This window comes from Populus nigra, chromosome 11 (assembly GCF_951802175.1).
Source record: "Populus nigra chromosome 11, ddPopNigr1.1, whole genome shotgun sequence".
Classification (NCBI taxonomy): domain Eukaryota; kingdom Viridiplantae; phylum Streptophyta; class Magnoliopsida; order Malpighiales; family Salicaceae; genus Populus; species Populus nigra.
Genome location: NC_084862.1, coordinates 14804653 through 14816994, shown reverse-complemented (window position 1 = coordinate 14816994; position 12342 = coordinate 14804653). Strand labels below are relative to the sequence as shown.

At 32.8% G+C, this 12342-nt stretch overlaps 2 pseudogenes; one reads left to right on the top strand and one right to left on the bottom strand.

Moving 5' to 3' along the window:
• Positions 1-4331: 4331 nt before the first annotated feature.
• Positions 4332-4838, top strand: LOC133668131 (putative disease resistance protein At4g11170; annotated as a pseudogene).
• On the bottom strand, positions 4396-10314 carry LOC133668256 (probable disease resistance protein At4g27220; annotated as a pseudogene).
• Positions 10315-12342: the final 2028 nt, after the last annotated feature.

Sequence of the window (12342 nt, the reverse complement as noted above, 5' to 3'; positions counted from 1 at the left end):
TGTTCTTATATTTGTTTTTCATTTTTCTCATGCATTTTGCTGATTGAAACATCAAAGAATCCCTCTTTCCATGAGATAATTAGTTTTTCAAGAGTACTAAGTCCAAATACGAAGTTTACAAGTAAGCTCATGACTTGACGTAGGATCAAAACTCAAGAAAAGCTCATTATTTATGTGAAGTATTTCACAACTTCATCCTAACATAAATTATTTGAACTCAAGAAAAGTATTTCACACTTTGCTGTGGAATGGATCAAAAGTTTTTTTTTAATTAAACGAAAATAAATATAAACAATCACAGAAAAATAATTTAAGAAAATTTAAGAAAAAAACATATTATATAAAGTTGATCAAAATAATATCTACTAATATTAAAAAAAATATTAGTGTTACTAAAAAATTAATTAAAAATTAAATGATATTTTATTAAAAATATAATTTATCTTAATTAATTTCTATTAAAATTGAATGCTTGTTTGATCGACATGTAAACTGAATTTAAATAATTTATGTAATATAAATATAAACAAAAAAAAATAGAAAGATAAAAGTTTAAAAGAAAAATTAAACGCCTAGGGTTGGGTGGCCTACCAACCCTAGTCTAATAAAAGGCCACAAACCCTACTCTAATAGAAGAAAAGTACAAGTTTCCGCCTAGCCTTTTATTTATTTATTTTATCCAAAAAATAAAATAAATAAAGGACGTCATTTGTCTTCTAGTTTGTGGCCATTAGAGAGGCGGCTGAAAAATTAGATTATGTTTTCTTATCGAAAATATATTTTTAATTTATTTTCATCTAAAACTATATAATAAATATTATTATAATATTAATAAATAAATATATCAACTTAAAATATCTTTAAATTTATCTAAAAATACAAAATCAAATCAAAAAATAACTCTCTCTCATAAAACCTCTCTTATTGAAAGAAATATATTTGAGACTCAAATTAATTTTTTTTAATGACTACAATATAATATGCCAATAACTTTTATTTTTATATTTTTTAATAATTTTTTTCAGTTTCCCTCAAACTCATGTATCAAAAAAATGACTGAAATGAAATTTTGAGCCAAAAAAACAGAGTAGCACACTAGAGACCGATACAAAATTTGCCTAACTCCTAAGGCAAAAAAATGCCGAAAAAGTATTGAATAGACAGTGCCTTTGAAGACATAGTTTTCAGACGAGATCCGGTCTAAGTTTTAGATTCTAGATTTTGATCTAATTATCAAGTTTTGATTGGTTTATTGGATTAGCTGATTAATTTTTTAAATTAAAAAAACATTATTTTAGTAAAAATAAAAAAAAATCAACAAATTACAACCGTGTTTTTGATCGAATCTTAACAGGTCATACCAGGTTTTTTCTTACTTATTTTTTCTTCAACCCGGTTAAATTCTAACTCCAGATCGACCCACCAAACTAGATCCGGTTTCAAAACTATGCTTAAAAACAAATCATTCTTTGCCTCATTCTCAAATTTGATCCACGATTTGTATATTTTGATAGTCATTAAAACCAAGTTTCTTTTTATAAATTTTAGCATCAACTTGATATTAGAAAATTTTCTTGACATTGCAGTAATTATATAGAAAATAAAATTTAAATAAATTATAAATTTTAATTTTAAAACAACACAACTTATAAGGATGAATTTGAAAGAAAAAATTTGATGGTCAGAGAGTTAAAAAAAATAAAAATAAAATAAAAATAAAAAGACCATTACAGCCTAAAATCCCTATCACATGTTATAATACATCCTTCCAAAATGAAAAAAATACACCTTTTAGGGTTTTGTTTTTTTTTTTTTTTTGTGTATTCGAACTTGACTTGTTCAATTTTAATAAGTTTCAGGTTAGAATAGTGTTTATGCTGATTTAAATTCAATTTATTCAAAATATATTAGGCTTTGGTTCAACTCATTTGGACTCATCTTAATTAAATAGTTTTAAAAAATTATAACCGAGTTAGATTTAAACTTTGGTATCCTTACTACAAAATATGTGAATTCTTATTTTTTAGAATACAATAAATTGAATTTAATAAAATATATAAATATTTGAAACTTGTTTATTTTCAATCATTATTTCATGCATATTAAGATTATGTTTCAACTAAATAAATTAAATAAATAACATAACATATATCAATCCAAATATTTAAATTCATATTTGGATTGATCTCAATTCTTTACTTCTTATCCAATTTCATTAGAAAACTCTACATATTTTTTCACCAAAAGCTATCGTACAATTGTGAAATCATAAAAGTGTATTTCATATGAATTTAAATATGATTTTTACTTCTTAGTGTATTTCTCGAGTTTTTAAATAAAATAAATTTATGATTTTTAAAGTATAACACTTGCTAAATTTATTACTAAAATTTATTTTACAAAGGCATTGAGTTTGATTTTTCTTTTTATTTTTCACAAACATATAAATGAGTTTATTTACAAGTTTTTAAACTTATTTATTAACGATAGAATAATATTTTCAATTTAAACTATATATTTTTTATATTTAGATTAACACTAAACACTCATAATAAACAAATCATTAAAAATTCTAACTTTATTTTTATATTTGATTTTAATTATTTTAATATATTTCTCGAGTTTTAAAACAAAATAAATTTTTGATTTTTAAAATAAAACACTTGCTAAATTTATTGCTAAAATTTATTTTACAAAAACATTGTGTTTGATTTTTCTTTCCATTTTGCACAAACATACAAATGAGCTTTTAAACTAGCTTGCCGTCTATAAATCTTATTTCATCGACTCATCAGCTTTGATGAGTGAAGCTTAGTTAAGCTCGAACTTGACTTGTCAATTTATATAGCAAGCTTTAAGGCTCACGATTTACAGCAAACATAAATATATAAATATGTTAAACTTAGAGAACATTAATTATCACTATAAAGCAGAGAAGAAAACTAAAATATATATTGTGAAAAGATTCAATTGAGTTGAAAAAGTACTTCATTGATTCTATTTGTTTTTATATTTTAAAAACACTTTAAACAAAAATTAATTTTTTTTCTTTACTTCAAATTATTATCTTTTCAATGTTTTTAGATCATTTTGATGCACTAATATCAAAAATAATTTTTAAAAAATAAAAAAATATATTATTTTGATGCATTTCTAAGTAAAAAATATTTTATAAAGCAACCGCAACCACGCTTTCAAAAATATTAAATTTTTTTTTCTTTGATCTCCTAATTATTTTAAATTAGCATCACTCGGAAAAGTTTTGAGTAGCTCACAGTATTGTGAGCTATATATTTCTAATATGAAGTTTGATGTTCAAAGAAAGAGGGAAAAAATGAAGTTCAGTTTATCTATGGTTAATGAAACCGAATTAATGTATCTATTATTCAAGCAATTTTTATGAAAATAATTTCTTCTTCATCATCTAACTTTTAATCAACTTTATAAAAAATATTTTAATTTCTTTTCCAATAATGCAATGTTATGATTTTTTTTTTTTTAATAATCAGAGCATAGAGATTAAAATTTTCAAGGTATCTATAAGTTATTTTTTTTTTTTTTGCAGTTTATCCTTAAAATTGAAACCCAAAGTTAAAAGATTTAACACATACACATGCATGTGTGCCTCATAAAATATTTTGAGATTTTTTTCTATTTCTTAATTATTTTAGGATTCAAAATTATTAACTGTTAAGGAAAATACAATCATGAACAAACAAGGTTGATGATCAAAAATAAAAGATTTCATGTGTCACGTGGAGTGGTAGCATGAAAATTTTATTCAAACATTTTTAATCAAAATAGCTGGAATATATATCCAGCTATTTTTTTCTAATATATATGTGTGTGTAATGACATGGGCGAGGTTAATTTTTTTCTAAAGTAAAATAAATGCCTAGATGATGATGGTGTTTCTAACAACAAGAAAAATTTAGGACCCATGATTTAAATTAATTCAATAATCTCATTTAATTTAATAATATAATTATATAAAAAAGTTAATAACAATAAAAAAATAATGAATAATAAAAAAAATAAAAAAATAAAATTTTATCAATATTATAAAAATATCCTCGATAAATATTCTTAAAAGATCTCAACGATTTTATTTGATAACAAAATAAAAATTAAATAAAAACATGATAATCTTATAAAAATTAAAAAAAAATCTGAAGCTTAATTATATATAAAAAATCAAATATTAAAAAATTGTTGACAAGGTCTTGAATATATTGGAACGCACATTCTTACATGTTGCTGATTATCCTGTTGGATTAGATTCTCATATGCATGTATACTGTATGTTAAGCAATGGGTCAAATGATGCTCGCATGGTAGGGATCAGGGGGATTGGTCGAACAGGGACTACTGTTGCCAAAGCTATTTACAACAAAATTGCTAATCAATTTGAAAGCAGCTTCTTTCTTGCAAATGTTAGAGAAATGTCGAAGCAAAACAGGGCTGTTGAACAACAAGAAACACTTCTGTCTCAGATACAGGAGAGAAAATTTATAGCTGGGAATCTCTATTCAGGAATAGATGCGATAAGGGACAGATTGTGCGCTAAAAAGGTTCTTATTGACATTGATGATATGTTAGCTGGATGAATAGATTGCTTTGTTACAGACAGTAGAATCATTATTACGAGAAGATATGAACATTTGCTGTTTTCCCACGGAGCGGAAACACTACACAAGGTGGAGGAACTATGCCCCAGTGATGCTCTCTTACATTTTAGCTGGAAAGCATTTAGAAAACCCCAACCCTCTGAGGATTTTATGGAGCTTTGCCTTGATGTTGTAAGATTTTCCAAACACTTCTCAGCAGATTCAGATTGAAATCTCTTGCCACCCTGCTTCTTACTGCCTAAGAGAAACTGGAGGCCTTTCCGGATATTGTGGAAGAGATGCCCTGTTTTGAGAAAGTTTGCTTAAGTGGAACTGATATAAAAATAATTCATCCACGAAAAAAATATCAGTGGGCTTAAGTTTTTGACTCTAACATATTGCAAAAACCTTGCCAATCTCCCAAGTAGCATTTGTATGTCGAGGCATCTTGAGCGTCTGCCGTTTGAAGGTGTCTTGAAGCTTGGCAAGTTTCTAGTGAAATGGCAGAATGACGTACAATCAAGCTCAGCAATCATCTCATCTATAGCCAATTAGTTCTTCTTCACTGGGATTTCCTATGTTAAAATGGCTGTGTCTACGAAATTGCAATCTAGTCAATGGCAATTTCTTGAAGATGCATGGTTGCTTTCCAATGATGAAGGGATTAGATGTCTCTGGGAACACTTTCAATATCCTTCCTTCAATATTCTCTGCATTCACAAGTCCTCTCCATATCTTCCAAAAGCATCAATCCTAGTTCAAAACCAGCATAAACGAGGCTAATAAGAAAAGGAACGAAATCATTAACCGAGTAAAACTAAAGAAGCAGAGAAATGGTACTACTCTATATAACCAATGGTATTGCTGTTGGACAGCAGTTGAAGGTGCTTTCAAAAGTGCGTTTGAACCATTAAAATATCAAAATCGATGTTTTTTAAAGTTATCTTAGATGATTTTGATGTGAAGTTATCGAAATCATTGAAAAAAACTGAAAAAGCATCAAATTATTATCTTTTTAGTTGAAAAGTATTTTGGCAAAAGCACATACACCATATTAGTACATCCTAAACCAGTTGATAAGGTGACAACAGCAGAATGAAGAGTTCTTTTTGATCTGTCATCCAAAACCTAGGAAATTGCAAGATCCACCAGTAATGACTACACTAGAACATGTTTTAGCCTAATACTCCTAGCATGCTTCCTTACATATAGCAAATTGAAGACACTTACATGGTATTTCATGAGCTGTTAGCCATTCCTTTGGATCATCTTCATGCATGTTCTAATGAGATCCCTGGCACTGCCTCAAAATGTTAGGCCATGGCTTAGACTCGAAATCTAACTGGCCTTGCAATATCTGCTTGAAGATCCCCCTCAGAAAAACAAGCAAGAAAATATTGTCGGTAGCATAAAAACTCAATAATTAGAAACTATCCCTACCAAATTACGTTCTTTCTGTTATATTTCAATGATCATTTCAAATACTATAAACAGTTAAGAAAAGAAAGTTTTAAGGTTAGGATGGTTGACCAATCATTGATTTGTTATGGTTGAGGCTAATTCATTAAAATTAAACCTAAGGTAGACAGAGAGTGAGAGAGAGAGGAATCACCGTGCTTACCTGTAATTCAATATTAAGCATGGAGTCATCTTCTATGAAAACACTACAAAGGGTAGAAGGACATCCTTTGTGTTCGGATGCTCCCACTCCACTACTGACTCCCACCATTCTTTTGGATATATACATATTCTTGCAAGAGAAGGGGGAGGAGATGGCTGGCCATTTTCAAGCAATTGGGGGAAAATTCCCATTCTCTTTAGCTCCTGACAATATGATACTAGAATTTCTTGGAGAGAATCGCAAATCAGCTTTGCACTACAAATGCTTTTAAGTTTTGGCAAGTCATACAGGTCCAGAATTCTTAACTTAGGGAGTTTGAATTCAATGTTGCTGGTGCTCTCTTCTTCACCCACAACATCTTCATCTGATCTTGTCCATATTAACTCCTCCATTTTCTCACAACCATAAATTATAATCTGTTCCAGGTTTATGAGGCTTGGCAACAAGGCAAGAGGGAACAGCTGCTTCATGCTTCTACATCTATAACAACTGAACTTTTTAAGACTTGAAAATATTCCATTATAAGATGAAGATGGTAGTGGAGCAGAGCAAAACCAAGAAGATGAAACCAAGCTCTCTATGCCATTACAATCCCATATGGCGATGACCTCAAGTTCAGTTGCAGTCTTCATCAAGGATGGAACATCACATAAACTTGTTGCATCGTTACATTTATAAATCAGCAGTTCTTGAAGGTCATTTAAGAACATGTCCTGAAAATTCCCATCTCCGTTGAAAGTCAAATTACCCAACCAAACACTTTTATCTCTACAAAACGAATACTTTTCTAAATGATAAAACTCTTCAAACAGACCTACAAAAATTTTGTATGTGCTTAGTGAGTGGTTCTCATCCCGAGATTTGAGATACTCTACCAAGTCAGAATGACCTTCAAAGTGGCATTCTAAAGTTTCCAACTTCCTCAAGCACCCTATTTCCTTTCCCTTAACTGTTACTGGGACATATTCTGATTCAAATCCAGTAGGCATCCACTCCTCTAATACAAAGACTTGCAAGTGAGAGAGTTTTGATAGTATCCCACTAGGAAACTCCTTCTCACCACATCCATTCATTCTAAGATATCTCAAGTTGGATAGACATTTCATGCCTTGAGGCATCTTTTCAAGTGTTGTATTAGAGAGATCTAACTTCTTCAATGCCCTGAGCTTCTGTAATGATGGTACATGTCTTAACTTCTCACAACCTTTAAGCAATAATGTAGTGAGACTCACCAAGTCAGAGACAGAATCCGCCAAATTTTCAATATTTGTATAAGACAGATCAAGAACCTGGAGCCCAAGTAATTGCTTAAAAAATGAATCTGCAATAAATCCCAACCTTTCATTATGACATAGTAATAGAGTTGACAGGCGGGGGCACCTTGGTGAATAACTTGAAGGAATTTCTCTAATGTGATTTTGCATTAGTGAAACTCTCGTAAGATTCTCTGTCCACTCCTCTGCATCCGGTAATTCTCTTAATTGTGCACCTGCTTGAACAATGACTTGGGAGTTCTTTTGCAGTATTTGGATGGCCATGTCCCTAATCAAGTCATGCATCTTGACAAATCTACGAACATTACACAATCTATCCCATTCCAATAGGCAGACATCTTCAAGTCTATTGAGCAAGGTGTGGCCCTCATCATGTTCTTCTTGCCTCCTCCCTTTTCCTTCCACTATTCCCTCATCGATCAAATAATCAATCAACTCCTCCCTTTCAATCTTATGATCTTCAGGAAACAATGTACAATATAAGAGACATTTTTGTAGGGCCAAATCATCTAATCGATCATAACTAAACCTCAATAACCGGAATACCTCATCTTCCATGTCCCTAAGTTTTGATTCTTTCAATTTCTTCAATGTATTCCTCCACTCATGTATGTCATCTACTCCCCTCAAGCTTCCCGCCACTGTTATAATCCCTAATGGCAAACCAGCACATTCCCTTGTAACAGCTACTGCAATTCATTCAATTTTTGAAGAAAATGTTATTCCATGTCCAAGTTCCTCCATGAACAAAGTCCAAGCTTCTCCCTCAGAAAGTGGCATCACTTTCATTTTGTGTTGGCAATCCATCCGGTCACAAATCCGTTCTGATCTAGTTGTCATAATCAACTTGCATCCTTTCAATGGGATAGGAATTCCCACTTTGTGTGGCCTAAAAAAGTTCCACAAATCATCCAAAATAAGAATCCATTTTTTTTTATTTCTTAATTCTTTTGACAATTTAACAGCTCTGCTCATATCATCATCTTCACTTGAAAGATCTAGATCAAGACGTTTAGCAATAAGATTTTGCAATCTATTAATGCTAAAATCTCGAGACATAGTCACCCAGTAAACATGATAGAAGTCTGGTATTTGTAGAAGTTTATTATGAATATGTTGCAGCATTGTTGTTTTACCAACTCCTCCCATTCCATAAATGCCAATAGTTGAGACTTTATCATCTATTAATACAGACCGTATAACATGCATATTCTCTTCAAATGCTCGACCCACTAGCCCTGTAGGGCCAATAGGTAATGGGTCCCCTCTAGTCTCTCTTGCATCGTATTTAAGGCCCCCGGAAGAACTAGCTCCTACACCATGCTGCACTGATCTTCCACTATTGTTCTCCACATCCTCCTCCTCCCCCCTCCCCTCCTCTTGTTCTGTCCTCACTCTAACCATGTTCTGCACATCATTCATAATGACATCGTTGTTTACTGATGGAGACCAGAGTTGATCATTATATATTCCATGGTCAAGGCACAACGAATCTTTTGGTTGGGATGAATCTCCTCGAGGCTCATCAGCTTGATTAATTGATGGCCTCTCAAGAGAGCTACCTCTCTCCAGATGCTGCACTTGTTCTGTTCTCGATATAGTCTCAAATGCATCACGCATAAGCTCTATCTCTTTGTCGGTGATGCTATCCACCCACTCTTCGAGCGCTCCAGGGGAAAAAGCTTCTCCTTGTTGTGCCATTTCTATATGTCTCCCTTCATTGTTCTGTTCTTGTGCCGAAGCTGAAATTGCATTATTGGCCTCGTTACTTCCAGAGCCTGCTACAGTTTTAAGTTTTTTTTCTGGAGGGCCATCAATTGTTGCACGGGCTGCATGTTGAACTACTTCTGGGACATTTTTGCAGATTTTAACACCACGGCCTGTCACTCCTGATAAATGCAATTTGATCCTCGAAATCGAAGTACCTTTGGCAAATAAATGCCCACAAAACTTACACTCCATCATACCATCGTCCATTTTTTCAACATGATTCCAAAATGGATCGTATGATCGTAACATTTTCTCCTCCTGTAGAAATAAAAGTAAAAATATTGAATAAAAAAGTTTTAATTTGAAAAATAATAAAAAAGAATTCCATACATGATAAGATGGACCCAGTGCATATTTAATTTTCTTATAGATGTCAAAGAGTTTATTGATTAATACTTAAATATATTGATAGACGAGCAATTCATATATCATAACTATAAAATCCCACGTTTGACATTAAGACTATAAATTTAAAAAGTGGAAAGTATAATCAATTTGAAACAAGAGAAAGCAAAGGGTGGGCAAAGTTACACTGACGGAAGAAGATGGACATCAAGGACAGAATCTGTTTAATATATATATATGGACATCACGAAGAGTTGATCAAAGACTTGTCAAGTCGTTATATTACTAAGGCAATTCAAAGAGCCCGTTTCCAGTAATTTTCAGAATGTTTTTAGGTGGTGAAAAATCAAAATGATAAAAAGAAAAAAATTGAAGAAGATGAAGTATAAATATTTTACCTATACTCGAGTTGTTCTTCGAGTGCTGGTTTGCTTGAGCAGTATTCAGGAGAAAAAAACAGAGAGAGAGAGCAGAAAGCGCCGAGCAGAGAAGAATGTATACTGAGATATGGTACGTACTGAGAGGGAAAAGGAAAACAGGGAATGGTATAATAAGATGATATGTGCAAGATGTTGAGCTCCAGATGATTCGATTCAATCAGAAAAGGAAGCAGAGATCGTAAAAAAAAAAAAGTTGAAGAAATTGGTGAGGGAAATAAGCAAAATCAGTGGTAGACTAGATGAGATGTGGAAGAGATTGTTACCGTGAGAAGGAAGCAGAAACTTTACCCCAGATTATAATCCAAGAGACAGCAAGCTTCTTTTCACCTTTAATTTGGTCGTCCTTTTTCTATGGTTTTCTTTCTTTCTTTTTCTTTTTCTTTTTCTTTTTCTTTTTAATTTGATAACAGCTGCATATAATTACGAACTTTAACACAAGAATCAGAGTGAGTTAGTTTGTGAATCCATGATCAATGAGCATCAGTTTAGAGTACTATTACTTATCGAATTAATTACCATCTTCTAATTCATGATCTATATTATTAATGTATCTATATTTGAAATATTGTAGGTATACTATATAGGAAATATTGTAGTCATACTCTTGTGTTGTAATCTCCACCATTACTATTTTATATTGCCCTACACACAAACCCGCGCGCACGCATGTATATATATATATATATATATATATATAAAATAGAGAGAGAGAGAGAGAGAAGGTTGGCTAACCAATAGGTTAAACCTCCTAATTATTCTTAACTTGGTATCAGAGTCTTCTATTGTCAAAACTCTTTTCTCCCTCTCCCTCTTGCAGCGGCCTTCTCTCTACTTTTCCTAAATAGATTCTACTACTGCTGGTGGTGTCTTTCTTCCACAACAGCAGCCTCTACTTGTAGAGCATGTCTCTGACTTCTCCTCGCAAGATTCTGTCGTTCCTCCGCACATTATGGGAACACAAACTCCAACTACCGTTGCTTTATCAAACACCCACCAAGTTGTTTCGTTGAAACTTACGAGCATAAATTATCTCTATTGGCGAATGCAGATGAAGCCCTTTCTCCTTGGTCAAGGTGTTTTTCACTTCGTTGACAGCTCAATGTCGTGTCCTCCATCTCATGTTTCTAACAATTCTGCTAGTCCTTCCTTACAATCAGCCCTTCTATTCTTCATTGGAAGCAACAAGATCAACTTATCTTAAGTGCATTACTCTCCTCCCTCTCCGTGGATGTGTTGCATCTCGTGATAGAGTTTCATACCTCGTATTGTGTTTGGGCGCACTCTTGAGAAAGCCCTTGCGTCTCCGTTCAATTCTCGCATCATGCAACTCCATGGTTCCTTCCAAGCTTTTCGGCAAGGTGACTCATTAGTAAGTATCTACATGCAGCAAGCCAAATCGTTATTTGAGGAATTGGCTGCTGTTGGTCACCCCATGTCCCTTGAAGACTTCAATCTCTATGTGTTTCATGGCCTTCATGGTGAGTTCAAAGACTTGGTAATAAGTCTTATAACCAAGGCAGAACTGCTATCATATGCTGATCTACACAACCATCTTCTCACCCATGAATTTCTGCACAATAACTCTCTTCAATCCTTGGACGCCACTACTTCTCTGCTTCCTTCATCTCTGTTGTCGCAACCACCTCTGTTGCCAACACCGCAGCCCTCTACCCATCTTGCTATGTCTCATCATAGCTCAAACTTCAGCCATAACAGGGGTCGTTCTCGAGATAATTGGAGTCCCAACAGTAACCGTTACACTCACTAGAACAGGGGTCAAACTTGGTATAAGGCGCGTCTAGTTGCTAGAGGTTTCACTCAGCAAGAAAGTATTGATTACTCTGAAACCTTTAGTCCTATTATCAAACAGGCGACTGTCAGATTAGTCTTCTTCATTATCGTTTCGTGTGATTGGAAAATTCATCAGCTTGATATCCATAATGCCTTCCTGAATGGCGTTCTTGATTAGGAGGTCTACATGAAACAACCTCCAGGTTTTGTTGACTCTGCTCTCCCCTCTCATGTGTGTCGATTGCATAAGTCTCTATATGGTTTAAAACAGGCTCTGCGGCCTTGGTACACTCGTCTGAATGACTTCCTACTATCTATTAGTTTTCGTGCCTTTAAGGTGGATACCTCCTTATTTATCTTCTCTATTGGTGCTGATATTTGTTATCTTCTAGTCTATTGTCGATACACGACGTCGGGCGACGGCTCATGCTTTTTTGTTTATTTTAACAAAAAGGGTTTTTTTTCTCGATTGGGGGAAACAAAGATTTTATTGG